This window comes from Polypterus senegalus, chromosome 11 (assembly GCF_016835505.1).
Source record: "Polypterus senegalus isolate Bchr_013 chromosome 11, ASM1683550v1, whole genome shotgun sequence".
Taxonomy (NCBI): Eukaryota; Metazoa; Chordata; class Cladistia; order Polypteriformes; family Polypteridae; genus Polypterus; species Polypterus senegalus.
Window position 1 is genome coordinate 141,055,626 of NC_053164.1, and position 16,083 is coordinate 141,071,708.

A 16,083-nucleotide genomic window follows, 5' to 3' on the forward strand; every position below is an offset into this window, starting at 1 on the left:
GTAGGATTGGACCCATCCCCCATACTGACAAAGCAGTTTAGGAAAGAAGTGCTCAAACTGTTTTGCATTTAGAAATGGGCAAGTAATCAAGAAGCAATGCTAAATACTTGGCCCTTTAAGAAAATTATTGGGATCAGGTTTCTGTAAGCCACAGGATGACATGTGATTGCTAGTCTGGCAAGAGAAGCTTTATGGGAGCTTATTGAATCTGGAATGACAGGAAGAGGCAAAAGTTTCCTGTCAGGAAGAATGTATCCATATGAGTGATAATAAGAGGGAGATTGCATGGGGTAGGCGAAAATATTTCCCCTGCTATTAGGGACTTGAAAGTTTGCTAGGGTCTTTGTAGGGTACTTTACATAAGTGTTCCCTGTATGAATCCAGTGTTTATATCGTGTACATGACAGTTTGGTACTTCTTTTCCGGGTCAGGTAAACACAGCATTGGCTTCTGCTACGAGGTGTAATATAAAATCAAGTAAAGGCAGGCAACGCATAGTACAGAAAACTTATTCCTCAAGTTCAGATCAAAGAGTTGTTTTTCAAAACAACCTCAGCATGGTTATATAGTTTCTTAAATGGCTTTTCTTCAAATAATGAAAAGAAATGTGTACTAAAGTGACATAATAGATTCTCTTTTTTGTGTTGAGTTATTTTCAATTATATTCTCTTGCATGGTATTATAGAGGATTTTAAAATACCCTTTGTGTGAAAATACTAAGTTTTTTTAACTTGCTTCAGATCTATTCAGTTCTGGGAATGCAGCTGTTTTTTCCTGAGCCTTGTTGTAGGTTTCTTTGACCTGAATGGTTTTGCTTATTGGTTTGTTTATCACACTGTATGGACCACTGATGCCACCTAGTGCTTCAAATATTTTAAGGAATAAAGAATTGTCTTTTAAAGGGTTCATTGCTTTAAGATGCCTGGTCTTACTTGCTGACATACATGCCAATAAAGATCATAAATTGAAAAATTAAAAGTTAAATGCTATACAGTATTAAAAAAGATCTCAGTTGTGCCTGTAATGTTTGCCCAGGACAGTTTAACTTAGTCTGTATTTCTAAGCCTGCATCTTCAACTTTTAAAGTTTGCTTTGTTGTCACTTTGTAGTGATGGAAAACACTTAGCTGTATACCATACCAAACTCTACCGAGCTGAAGTGGAAAATATTGCACATATAACATACTGCATGTAATATTTTATATATTCAAAACTTTCCATACCACATCATAGATGTTAAATGAACCAGTGAATTTTACTTTCTGTAGCAACTAGCACAGTGAATACTGCTTAAAAAACGAGCAGTGCAAAGATACCTCTCCTTACGCAACACATAGAAGCTGCGTGGCTTAGTCAGAGTCAAATAAGTAAGGCAGAAAATTACTTTTAGCTGTTATGGAACAGACTCTTCATATAAAAAGAAACACAAAATATTTCTAAATATTCTTTTCCTTATAATTTAAAGTGGAGGCAACAGGAAGAACCTTTTGAAGAAGCCTTTTGTTTTCTTTTCTGATTATCACTTCTGTGTTTTTGTTTCATCACTAATATTCAACTTAACATTTCACTTTTCAAAATAACAAAAATTTGACAGATAAGAAGCAACATTTGTGTTCTGATTCTTGTTACTTTAGTTAATTTATTTTGAGATTACAGATAGGAAAGCCCTGACTCAATAGTGGGCTTCACTGTCTAAAAGTTACTTTATTTTGAGTTGTTTAAGTCAGACTGGAATGAGAATATTTAAGTATTATCACTTCACAAGAGTCTCAAGATAATACTTAAGATACTGTAACCTAGAACTCAGGTACAGTAAAAATAAATTATCATAAGAGAAAACAGAACTTGGTGAGAATATTTGTTGTTTTCTTTTCAGAACATGTTTATTCTGTCATAGTGTTCATGTGGGCCCTGAGGCTTTCCTCACAGCATCAAGTGTAATGCATAATCCAACCTTGGAAGGGATGCTTGACCATTGCAGGGCACATACAGACACACAACAAGACTTGCTAACATTACACCAACTAAATGCTAATTGTCAGCCTAACCTCCTGCATCTGTTTGTGATGTGTAAATTCCAAACCGACAGGTGTCAGACTGTTATTTGAACACTAGATACTTAAATGGACCACTATAGTACTATCAGACTATCCTAATTAATTTTGCCACACTCAGTTCTTCAAGCAACCATTCATCAAGAAAGAGTTGAGTAATGTAGGACTTGGAAACTCTGAGCTGAAGTAAGAGTCTAGAAGCATAAAAGAGCAGTTCAGAATTAAGGGACAAGTACTCATTAAGAGATTGTGAAACAAAGCTGAAGATCACATATGCCAGCAGAGCAATACTTTCAACAGTATCATATATTATTAGTCATGAAAAGGTTGCCAGCTGGACTAGCAAGTGTATGGAGCAGAGTCCAGTGGAACAACATGTCTTAGGCCCTTCACTAGCCTTTGTTAACTATGTTTCAGCTTGTGTCTACTTTGTATTTCTGGGGCAAAATGGTCTCTTTTTTGCATTTTTATGCTGTTTGATAGATAGATAGATCAAACAAATGATTAACTTTATTTGTCTCCAGGGGGAAATTTGGCTTTTCACAGAAGCTCTGTAAATATTGGTATAAAGGAGCCCTAGTAGCATTTCTTGACACAAATTTGCCGAATGATGCTTTGGCTGAAAGTCCTTAGTGTTAGTGTTTCAGAGAGAGAAGGTGCAGCATTGTTCATAATGGCAACCAGTTCTGTTTTAACTATCTCCTTTGCTACTACCTCCAAGGGGTCCAGATTGTTTCCCATAACTAAACCTGCACTTTTATTACCTTGTTGATTTGGGTAGCCTCTCTTGAAGAGATGTTACTCAGCCCAGCACACCATGGCATAGAAAATTGCACTGGCCATCACAGAGTTATAGAAGATGTGAAGAATGGCATTTCACAATCTCGTAGGAAAAAAGAGCCTGCTCTGTCCTTTCTTATATAGTTCAGTCCAACTAAGACCAGTCCAACCTGTGATTGATGTGGACCCTCAAGTACTTATGGTAGTGCACTTCCTCTACAGCCACTCCCTGAGGCTCTTTGGTGCAGTGAAAGTCAATAACCAGTTCCTTGGTTTTGTTGATGTTAAGTTTCATTAATTTAGTTGTGTTAGCACAGTTCTTGTGGTATGGTATCTTCTGGAAGTTGCTTCAGGCTATCTTGTTAAAAGTTCACTATTTTATTTAGCTTGTTCCCTGCTACATACCTTATTAGATTTGCAGATATTTTCAGACTGCAGTGCAAAAACAGTATACATAGAAGTGCTTCTAAGACAAAGTAGTCTTTATAGGTGCTTACCATGTTTTTTTATTTTTTTAATTCATCATCATTTGCCCCATTCATGAAATTTTCCTCATACAATGGTCCAGAACAGTTAAACAGTTCCACCTGACAGTAATTCCAGATGATGCTGGAAGATGGTGCAAAGTCTCATAAATTGATATCAGTTAAAATTAGTTTGGGGCGGATTGGTGGCTCTGATGCTTGGGGTCTGTGCCAGCAATCGAGAGGTTGCCAGTTCGAATCCCATAAATGCCAGAAATTACTTTACTCCGTTGGGCCCCTGAGCAAGGCCCTTAACTTGCATTTGCTCTGTCTTGGGTATGACTTAAACCTGCATCCACCTCTGCAAACAAGTCTTCCAACATGCAAGGAAAACTTGGGGGCTGATGGCAGGATTGGAACTCAAGCCACTGTACAAAAAAAACAAAAAAACACACACACACACCATTCAGTGTGGTGCTGTGGTGTCACCTGTTGCACGGCTGTACTCGGATCTCAATCCAGGTGGTTAACCGTGTGGTGGGAGTGGCAACATGCTGTAATCAATGCATACTCTTCTCTCTCTTTCAATTAAGTTCCTTCATACATAGTAATCTTTATTAGGGACAGTTAGAGACAGTTTATACCTCTTTCAGTGATTTACAAGTTTGGTATAAAAGTAATTATTCCAATAGGCAACAGAAGAAGAAAAAAACTAAGAGGAAAAAAAGCTTTCAGGGGATTCTAAGGTTTTTTGAAATATGCAAAATCAAGATGACCTAGGCTAACCGGCGATCCTCCAGTTTCCAGCGCTGTCCTACAACACTTGCTGTAATTGGTAATTGTAATAGTGTAATGTGTGGGACTCATATAGTAAAATATAAACATTCCCAACCACTTGGATGTCATATTCCAGGGTAGAATAGCAGTTCAGTCAAGGCAGCAGTAGCATCATGAAAGTCTTCCTAAAGTGTAACTGGAAGGCAGTTTAGATACCTGTTAACGAAGACTATAAGCTCTTGCTTCCAGGTGTCCAGTAATGATCCTTAAGACAGATTTAACTGTGTCATGCAAAAGTACTCACTTCCTGCAAAATGTTAAAATTTAGGGATGGAACGCTTATGAAAAGCATCATTTTTACACCATAAAACAGTAGCACATTAAAAAAGATTTTTGATCTTCAAAGCTTTGAAAAAAAATGTGTCATAAGAGACAAAATTTTAATGTACTGTTTGTTAAGCAGGCACTGAATGTTTTGGAAACAGTATAGTTTTGCAAAATGTTACTAGCATGTCTAACCACATTGTGTGCTGAATTGTTTGTGAAGCTGTTGGTATTAAAACTTGTTGAAAGAATCCTTTTGCAATCTTTGGAATTTTCACTCAATAACACATTTTTTTCAGTGTTTAGGAGCAAGTCATTAGCATTCATTAGGTTTCAGTGTTCTGTTAACTGAAGTTATTAGAGGAACATTTGAAGAAACATCACTAGATTCAATAGATAATCACAACTGGGTTGTCTCCATATAAAGTGAAATTGACTATTATCATTTTCCATTGGTAGTATCAGGAGAGATAACAATACTGATCCCAGCAGCTCAGCCCTGATGGACACCATATCTACTGTAAATTAAGATTATGACGATTGAATACTATAGTTACCAGACAGCAAAACCTTGTTTAGGATGTAAAACAAAGAAATAGAAAGAAACAACAAATATTTTAGGGTCCATTCTTGGTTAACTTGTTTCCTTTAATAAGATGGTTGAAAGACAATATACTTCCAGTTATTTTGTACTTTTATCCTGCAGTGCTGGAAGGGGTAGTGTCCCCTTATGATGGCTTCTTCTACATTCTGGGGAGGAATATATTAGTTCTTTTGAAGCTTGTGACTTTTTCCATTCTCTCCCTCCTTGTGTGCTCTCACATTGAACCCCATTAAAACACTCATCAGACTCATATGTTTCATACTGTAGTCCCTCAGATTACCCTTATTTATGCAAACATGGAGCAATACTGTAGAAATGCCATGATCAGTAAGCATTTTCAAATTAGCTTCATTTAAATGTAAATCGACTCCATTGGGACATTCTGTATATACTGTTTAGTTTACATAGCTAAGAATTCTGAGATGCTGCAGAATAACAGCATGAAAGAAGTGTGGGATGGGATGAAGATCATCAATGGCTGCAGCTCGAAGCGGGGTGCCACCATCGAGAGAGACATAGACAGAGCAAACCCGATGAACAACTTCTTTAACAGGTTTGACCACCCTAACCCACTCTCACCTCAGAGTACTTCATCCTCCACCCATCCTTCTGCTGATACCAGCATAGGAGAGACCACCCACAATTACAGCAGCCCAGGTAAGCAGAGAGCTGAGGAGACTTCTTGCCAGCAAAGCAGTAGGTCCAGATGGAGTATCGCCAAGACTGTTGAAGGCCTGTGCGTTGGAGCTGGTGAGTCCTCTACAGTGCATCTTCAACTTGAGCCTGGAAGAAGGGAGAGTCCCGAGGCTTTGTAAAACATCTTGCATCACCCCAGTCCCAAAGGTATCACATCCTGGTGAGCTGAATGACTTCAGGCCTATCGCCCTGACGTCATATGTGATGAAGACCTTGGAGCAGCTGCTGCTTCACCACCTGAGGCCACAGGTCTGCCACGCCCTCGACCCTCTGCAGTTCGCATACCAGGAGAAGTTGGGAGCGGAGGATGCCATCATCTATATGCTACACGATCCCTCTCCCACTTGGACAGAGGCAGTGGTGCAGTAAGAATTATGTTTCTGAACTTCTCTAGTGCCTTCAGCACCATCCAGCCTCTGCTCCTTAGGGACAAGCTGACAGAGACGGGAGTAGATTCTTACCTGGTGGCATGGATTGTGAACTATCTTACAGACAGACCTCAGTATGTGCATCTCGAGAACTGCAGGTCTGACATTATGGTCAGCAGCACAGGAGTGCTGCAGGGGACTGTGCTTTCTCCGGTCCTGTTCAACCTATATATATCAGACTTCCAATACAACTTGGAGTCCTGCCACGTGCAGAAGTTCGCTGACGACACTGCTATCATGGGCTGCATTAGAGGTGGGCAGGAGGAGGAGTATAGGAACCTAATCAAGGACTTTGATAAATGGTGTGATTCAAACCACCTACAACTGAACACCAGAAAAACCAAAGAGCTGGTGGTGGATTTTAGGAGACCCAGGCCTCTCCTGGACCCCGTGATTATCAGAGGTGACTGTGTGCAAATGGTACAGACCTATAAATACCTGAGCGTGCAGCTGGATGATAAATTGGACTGGACTGCCAATACTGATGCTCTCTGCAAGAGTGGATAGAGCCAACTATACTTCCTTAGAAGGCAGGCGTCTTTCAACATCTGCAATACGATGCTGCAGATGTTCTATTAGACGGTTGTGGCAAGCGCCCTCTTCTATGCGGTGGTGTGCTGGGGAGGCAGCATAAAGAAGAGGAATGCCTCACACATGGACAAACTGGTGAGGAAGGCAGGCTCTGTTGTAGGCACGGAGCTGGACAGTTTGACATCTGTGACAGAGCGACGGGCGCTGAGCAGGCTTCTGTCAATCATGGAGAATCCACTGCATCCACTGAACAGTATCATCTCTAGACAGAGGAGCAGCTTCAGCGACAGACTGCTGTCACTGTCCTGCTCCACTGACAGACTGAGGAGATCGTTCCTCCCCCACACTATGCAACTCTTCAATTCTACCTGGGGGGGTAAATGTTAACATTAGACAAAGTTATTGTCTGTTATACCAGCCTCGCACTCTCCACCCTGCATTTTTTAACTTGCACTGCATTTTTATCACTATTTAATTAATATTGTTTTTATCAGTATGCTGCTGCTGGAGTATGTGAATTTCCCCTTGGGGATTAATAAAGTATCTATCTATCTATCTATCTATCTATCTATCTATCTATCTATCTATCTATCTATCTATCTATCTATCTAAGGAATAACCAATGATGAGTTTGTCATTTTCAGATACAGTATGCTGCTCAAAAGCAAATACTGTATCTGTTTGGATCTAACGAGCTGACCTGGGTGATGAGGGTCTTGTTTATTAAGGGTTTCTTGCAGCATTATTTTCATCCTTTATATATTTGGACTAGTATATGGTAGTTACTTAGCTTTTTGCTTGTTTTGTTTAAGAAAATTACCAGTTTCTTTTTTTGTTCATTTAAATGGTACCTGTTCTTAGCATATTGATGATTGTTTTTAATTATTTTCATTGTCATTTTTCATTTAATTATTGTCAAAGAAATATAAATGTACTCTTTTTAGTGGTTATGTTTTAGGGCTTTAGGAATGTTTTTTATATTTTACCACTACCATTTGAGCTAAAATCCTAACAATAATGACATCATTTGATATAACAGCATGCCTTTGAACTCTACAAAGGAACCAGAATCACTGGATCAAACAGAAATTAATGTGGAGAGCTGGGCCACATCAAACAGGCACAGTGTCAAATGCATTGTTCATCATGAGTAAAGAAGTAGTCCCATTACATAAATCTGATGGAAGTAGAGTGTTGAGTACACAGGTAAAAATAGACAAATTGCACAAAGTGTATTGCATTGCACCATGTTCCTTTACATGTTTTTATACTGTATAATAGTCAATTAAAACTTTCTAATGTGACTTATATTTTGACAAAATTAAAACCAAAATACAAATGATATTTCCAAAGTGACAATGTTAACAGCTATAGTGAATTTGAGATGACAGATAGAAAAACAAAATAATTTCCAATACATCCCACAGTCCCATAAATATAATAAGCAGAATGTAAAAATGGCACCAGGGCAACATACAGGTGAAGGGCAAAGAAGCTGGGATTATATTACAAAACACCACACATTAAATCTTTATTTTTTCCTGATTTTCTATAGACACTTCTCAAACAATGCTAACAATTAAAAACTCTTCATGACAATCCATCAGTGCCAGACAAATGAAGTACTCTTTTACCTGACCAGAAGATCTTGTTCCCGTCAATAGATTGCATTTTAATTTTGGCACCTGTGTATGCAGCATTTTGTTCCACTCACGATTATTTTGATAGACATCAGGAACACAAAAGATGCCGAGTGTTAGATGAGCTCTTCATTTGAGGTGGCTCACCTTCTGTACAGTATCGGCAAAGAATACCTCAGCACTTGTCTGTGTTTTGCTGATGCACTTCACTAGTAGAATTGTGCTGCCTGCTATAAAACAGAAAATTGTTCACATGAAAATGATGACAATTGTTTATTTACTCATCAGGCTGATGAGACACTCTTTCTGAGGTTGTCTTACATATCACAGTATAGAGTGTGAACACAAATCCACTTGCAGAGAGTGACAAAACCTGGCTCTGTCAAGGTTGAAAAGAGATGTTTTTGTTTTAGAATAAATTCTTAAAAATTACCTAAATTTATTATGACCAAGGCAAGTTATGAATAATGAAATTGTAGACTTACAGAACATTTTCTGGCAGATGAGAAAGATAAGGAGCAAGCAAATTCAGGCAACAAGCCTCAGGAACCAATGCTTAAAATTATTTAAAAAACCGTATAACTTTGCAAGCTTCTTAAATTAGCTACTGTACTGTCTGTGTTTGTTATCACAAGAACATCTCTCCTTGAAAAAATAAAAATTGCTACTGGTGGTACTGTTTTCTTTTTATGGGCTGCATTATTAAAAAGACAAACTCAGAAATCATATTCTACCACATTCTATGAGGGTCAGTCAAAAGTAGTTTTTTTAATTGGGTAAAAACCAGGATTCTTTGGCTTAGTGATGCATATAATTAATACCAAAAGGTATTTTTTACACTTTAACTTGGAACTAAAACATTATATAATGGGATACAACTCAATCAAACAAATGAAAATAACATAGGAAGTACAATACTATTTTCTGAATGCAATACATACTAGTATTCAACCATGCGAATGTGAGGCACACAAGGCATAGAAGGCACTCTGAGAGTCACCATTGAAGACGGGAATGTATGCGTGGAAAGGAGGTGAGCAAAGCACCTCGAAATGGCAGAGCCCGAGAAGCAGGGTTTATGGGAAGGCCCTTAAAAGAGGGAGCATCGGACAAGAGAGGTTCAGACACACGCTGAAAGGTGCTGAAGGTACACATAGGGCAAGAAATACCAACTATTTGTGAATTTATTCTATTACCTGTCTTCAACAGGTAAAATTGCAAGGATTTAATAAATTGTGAACCACTGGGTTGCTGTAAAATTTATAATTATTGTTGTGTGGCGCACAGAATAGCGTATAAAAGAAGATTTAGAACATTAATTGCTAACCAAGCTGGTGCAGATTCATGGACTTCTACTAATTTGCAATATTTTATTGTATGAATACTTGCAACTCAGTTAACCAAGTTTGGTAGTGCCATGCTTTCTTCTGTTTTGGATTACTGTAGTATCTCTAGTGTTGCCTTATTAAAGAGTGCTCCCCAATAAAATTATGATTTTTTTTAATCTGTTACTTAACTCATGGTGGCTGAGAAAAGAAAAATCATCTCCTGTGAGTAAAGTGGCAAAACAAATTTGAGATTTTTTTCATGGACATTTTAGGATTGTTTCCTGTTCTTCATCGTTGGTCCTTGCTGTCCCCCATAAAGGCTTAGTGTATGAGAAACTTTGGTGTTGTTTTCCATGACAACATGACAATACAAACTTTTTGGCTAATTCTGCAAATAGTGTGAGGTATGGGTGGAGTATTCCTTCATTGCATGGCCATTTTAAATTCTAAAAAAAAATGATGTTGCAGTTCATTCTAACTACTTATTCATTTTGAGAATTTTAATTTGCTTGGCTAAAGTAAGATTGACTTTTGCTCTCATATTACCAAAATAGTGTTCAAAGAGATTTCTTTAAACAGCAGGAGTCTTAAACAGAAATTGGACTTTTTTGTGCAAGACTTTGCTTTTAAGTAAGATGGGTGTATGATATGTCATCAGTTTTCAACAAACAACATATTTTTATGTCCTATAAAGTAAAATGCTTATTATACATTTGTAAAAAATTGCTATATAAAGATGGGTTGAATTTAACTACTTGTGTAGTTATAATTATTATGTTTCTAGAAGTCACTTACACCCAAGACTACCTGAATACATTACTGTTGTTTATATATATATATATATATATATATATATATATATATATATATATATATATATATGTTTACTGCCAGAGCAGTGACAAGTTATGTGATTTCTTTAGCATCAAACAGAGAACTGGAGGCAAGAACTGAATAGACAACCTTATGGTTTAAACTTCAGTGCGCCACCTGCCCTACCACACTTTGAAAGGTAGTAAATAAAATAACAGTTAACAATAAGCCACATTTATTGCAAACTGTAAGATATATTACCGTCACATTACAGATGCACTTTAATCAGCCTCATCATCACATTAAAAAGAAAACAACAGCCTTTTTTATATGGCTGCTCTTTTCATTACATATAATGTGTCATTCCACTTCTAGAAGACCCGCCTGGCAGAAAAAAAATAAAACAGTAGCACTTCAAATCATAAAAGCACAATTAAATGAAGCTTCAAAAGTGGTCCGCAAGCCTACGGAAGTTGTGGTGCGTGAGTTAAGCCTGTAGTGCTGTTTGACTCAATATTATCTGTTGCAGGTTACGCTTGCTTATAAGTGGGAAGCCAGAAAACAATGAAAGAAAAAATGCTATCATCTGCTGTTAAAATAGAAGTGTCTGCTTTTTATTTTGTGTGCAGTTGTGCGTCATCTGTCTCGGTTATGGTCTGCTGTTTTCCACTAACAGCCCTAACCCTTTGCCCCAGCTGCTGTCAGCGTAGTTAGGCTAATGCACATGTTAGGATAACAGTTACATGTTTCCTGGCAAGCATTAACAATCTTAAAAATAATATGTTTCATTGCACCATGTAGATGGTTATTCAGTACAATTTCTTTTTTGTTTTAACGTATTTATCTTTTTCAGGTTGTTCCATTGTCACAAAAGGACTTTGAGTGATCACACCATCACCTCCAGGGACAGGTAAGGTTTCCTTATTCCTATGATTAGGGTACTGCCAAATAAAATGACTTACTGTATGTCACAGTACGAAATATAACTGCATGTAAAGTAATGTTGTAGAGCTTAAGTATAAGAAACTAAACAGTATTACCTACACTACAAGTAGGTCTACAGCAGGCCGTGCGTTGGTCTGCTGTTCTGCCTCTCATCTTCAAGGAACTAAATTTAAATCCTGGCCTAGTCACGGGTCCTTATGGGTTTTCTTTTCTGCTCTAATTTCATCTTATGTTAACATCAGTGATGTGTGTATTAGCTGGATTAGTGTGCCAGAACTGGACAAGTATGGAAATGGGCACTGTAAAGGACCAGTATTCTGGGTGGATTTTCTTCCTAATTTGTACCTGAAACTACTAGGATGGGCTCCACCCTCTAACAGGCAAGGCAATTTGTGAAAAATTGATGGAATAATAGACAGCATCCTAGTCCTGCCTTCTGAATGCCACATTTCTACTTCAGATATGTTTTTAGATGATTTCTTGTCCCATGCCATACACCTTAGATTAAACAGACTTTCTTTGCACAGACATAGATAGGAATCATGTTAACATTTATTTACTAAATTATGAAACTTCTTAAACTTTTCTTAATGGTCACTCCCGTCTTTCTGTTTTTTTCTCATTCAACTCATCACTTCTTTTAGCCTTGGATTTCTTTTGCTTTCAGGAACCTGGCATTCAGAAGAAGACATTTTGTTCACCACACTAACCATGATGCATACCATAGACTTCATCTGACTGGTCAAAGCAATGGAATTAAATCAACCTTTCAATCTCCTGTTACAGATAAAAACTATTGTCATTTCTTCTGAGCTTTTTGAAAGTCTTCTTCTCACTCTGTTCACCTTCTTTTACAAATATCTTTCCATCACAGATGTCTCAGAATTTAATTATTTGCAGTACACCATCTCAAATATTGTCTACATTCATGCCGACTTCAGGTCCTCAGATTTTTCTCCTACTTCTAATCTGGTCCATTCCTACTCATGCTGCTGACTGTAATGTGGATTTTTTTACTGGTGAAAGATTCAAACAAATAAAGAAGTCTCTGATTGTTCTAATGTTCTGTTTGTTCTCCACCTTCTTGACGATTTGCCCTAAAGTTGCTTATTACCCTAAAAAGTTACCCTCAGCTCAGAAACACACAAGTAAGGTTGATTAGTGATTCTCATTTGGACACAGTGTTAATATTAGTATGGGCACATGCATATGTGAGTCCTGTAATGGACTGGCTTCCTGACTGGGGCTTACCTTGAGCCCACTGTTGATGGGATAGGCTTTGGCTCCTCATGATCCTAAATTGAATTATACTGGTTGGAGATTTGTATGTCATGTTATGTTCATCACTTCCCTAACTTCATATCACCTCTTCCATTATCAACAGCTCATCACATAGATGGGGTGTGACAATACTCCTGCACTTTTTTTATTTTGTAAAAAATGTAATTAAAGAAAATTGTATCAGGCAAATGAGAAATGTTAAAATTGTCAGACAGACAGAAAGAAGAACCCCAACCCACCTCACCAACTCATCCCACATGGGGATGTCTGAAAAAGAACCTTCTGCTGAAGCAAACAAAAGCCATTGCTGACACCACACCACCCTACACATCCCGGCTAAAACAAAAGAATCAGTTCTTAATGAGTGGAACTCCTTTTTGAAGAGCTAATGTAGTGAATGAAGATAAAACATTCATATAAGCAGCTAAAAGCTCTAAGAAAATTGAATCATAAAATGAATTCCTTCAGTCATTTATTGAATACTGCTCCTTATTTTTCCAGCAAGTTGAAGAGATGATTTTAGCATGAAATCAACTTTTTATCTAGAGTTGAGAAAGTATACAAACAAAAATCGAGAAGTAGAAAAAGTGCCAGCAAATGAAAGAGAAGTAAAAGTGATGGACAACAAAGATGCGGCCTTGGGGAATTTGGAGCATAAGCAAAATGTATGATAAAAACTACTGGGAACTTAAAGAGAACTGTTATGCATGTGTGCCGAAGGACCTCCTCAAAAGGCTCAGATAAGGTATGTGTTAGTATGCCGCAGTGGGAGGAGGCGATATTGCTGGCCTTCTGCTCTCTCTCTCTCTTCTGCAGCTACGAGAAATTGCCCATTGAGCACACTTAATGCCACCCTTTCTGAGATCCACTTGGATAGGAAGACCAGCTGCCCAGAGATGAGGCGGCATTTGATCCAGGAGTACTTTGCGAGATTGACCTCCCAATTCTCCTTTGTGAAAACCCATGCTACACAGAAGTAGCTTTGCATATTGCTGGACCAGCGACCCTTTATGTTAACGTTTGCAAATATTTTTTGTTGTTTGTACAAAGAACTGCTACTAAAAGAGACAATCCGGTTGGCATGAACTATTCATTCATTGTCTGTCCTGCCTTCCCCAGCCATAAAATATAAATTTGAAATAGGATCTAGGTCATGTACATTCTATATATTATTTTATATTAAATAAATTGATGATTAGGAAATTTTGGAAGAATTTTTGACCACATTTAAATTGATTAGCAGCTCAAGGTAGGGGAAGGTGCCGTATCTGAATCTCACCTTACTGAAGCAGAAAGCAGTTTCTTGCCAGCACAATGAAGACACACATACAGGACAGAGACTGATTTAGACTGAAACCTGGTGGTAGGAGGAAAGGTTTAAAAAGGATGATATGGACTATGGGAGAGTACAAAGATATACCACATGCATAGAGGACCAAGCTTAACTTTAATTAAAAGGGAAAAACAGAAGGATAAACTGAGAATTTAAAGCAGAGGTCTTGGAATGAAAAGAGCCCTGAATCCAAAGTAAGACTGCCAAGTGTTTGGATTTCTAGGGCAGACCAGCACTGAAAGGAAATGGGATGCCTATCAAGAGCATTATTAAAAATCATAGCAACCAGCATTTACTATTTCTAAACAAGGCCCAGATGTGACTCAACTTTCCGAGATATCCAAAGTGGATAGGAAGTTACAGTGTCTAATTTATTAATGTTAGACATAGGCTACGTCCACCACTACTTAATTCACTTAAAAAAACAGACATTAGTCAACCATACTCCCCCACCATTTTTAACCCTTGAAAGCTGAGACATTGGAATATAGTCTCCAGAGCCAAATATTTCTGAAAATGCCATCTTAGGACTGCAGCATGGATGGGTGATAAAGGTGAGTTTTGAAAATGCAGATTTTGATCAACCTCTAATTGGCTTGTCCCTATTACATTGCCCTTAGCTGATCGAAAGGTGACAGATTGTGCTCCTTGTAGCACTGTAAAATGTAGCTGTACTTGCACTGACATGACTCCCAGTCTGTATTCTCAGTCACTATGCTCACCTTATACTTGTGTGTTACTCTGAATAACAATTCCATCTTATCATCAGTCTAAACAAAGCAATCTGTTTTTTTTTTGTTTCTCATAATCACGATTGCTGTTCTTAGTATGTTAACACAAGCTGCAAATGAATGGAGGACAGTCCTGTTTCCTCCAATGGACACATGCCCAGTATAGGTGAACAGCTACATCATATGTATTTTCAGTCATTTTAGTGTGGGTAATGAACTTTGATAAATGATGTGCAAACACAAGTGTGAACAGTGATTGTTTTAGTTTAAATTTGCTGTTGTGAACTTAATTTAGCATAAATTCCCAAAAACTGAGGCAAAAAAAAAAAGAAGAAGGATTCTTTAATCTTCACCTTGTGTAACACAGGGGAAACAAGTGATCTTTATAAATAAAATATGTATTACAAAAAATACAGAAGGAGTTGTCTGAAATAGGCAATGTAGAACAAATAAATTCCCAATGCAAAATTCAAAAGAATGGCCAAAAATAGAGCAAAAAGATAAAAAAAATCCAGGAATCCACATAAGCTCAGTAATAAACACAAGACTTCTCCGACACCACAGAATGCATTCGATGAACCACAAGGGACTCCTTGTATTTTCATCCTTTATAGAGTTGAGGGCAGTTCCTTGATAAAGATAGATAGGTGGCTCCGCCTCTTGGGGAACGACCCAGAAAATACAAGGAATATAACAAAACTAGCATAGACACATAGAAATTTAATAATATCCCAAACTAATAAAAACACGTAATAATGCAAATTAGTAACATAAGTAAAAATATTAAAATAAGCAAAATATTTTAAAAAATAAACAAAAAAGACATAGGAATTTGAACATCATTCGGAGGAGGAACCATAGCTGAAGTATAATAGTAGTATTGTGGACATAGCCTTAGTATGTTGCAGACTAAAAAAAATATCAAGAAGGTGAAGACTAGATTAGGTCCTATAGAAAGCCCGGAAGGGGTAGAAGGGAGAGGGGGAAACCAATGAGAAAGAGGTCATAAAACAAAGGCCTGATGATAAAGCTGAAAATCAGGTAAGGACATATTCTCATCTGTTGTGGCAGAGTAAGTACCAAATGTTTAATTTTCAGCCAATGTATATTTCCACAAAAAGTGTAAAAGCTATGAATAAACTTTGCACTAGAAGTGGGTGCTGGGGGGAGGGATGATTCATAAGGATAGTATTGCACTCATGTAGGTTTAAATGTGGTAGTATCTACATCTTAATTATAGACAACCAAGACTAAAACTAAAGGGTATGATTGTTTAACCTCTTCCGAAACACAGTGAAATTTTCACACAATGATATCTTTAAGAACTTGGATAATAGTAATACATGGGTATTTAA

The 16,083-nt window shown here is 37.6% G+C and overlaps 1 long non-coding RNA gene across 1 annotated transcript; it reads left to right on the forward strand.

The window, feature by feature from the left end:
* The first annotated feature begins 160 nt into the window (after nt 1-160).
* LOC120539821 lies at nt 161-12,440 on the forward strand. The gene is made up of 3 exons (XR_005635691.1): nt 161-290; nt 11,292-11,348; nt 12,051-12,440. It is a non-coding gene; the product is annotated as an uncharacterized LOC120539821 (long non-coding RNA).
* The last annotated feature ends 3,643 nt before the right edge of the window (nt 12,441-16,083 follow it).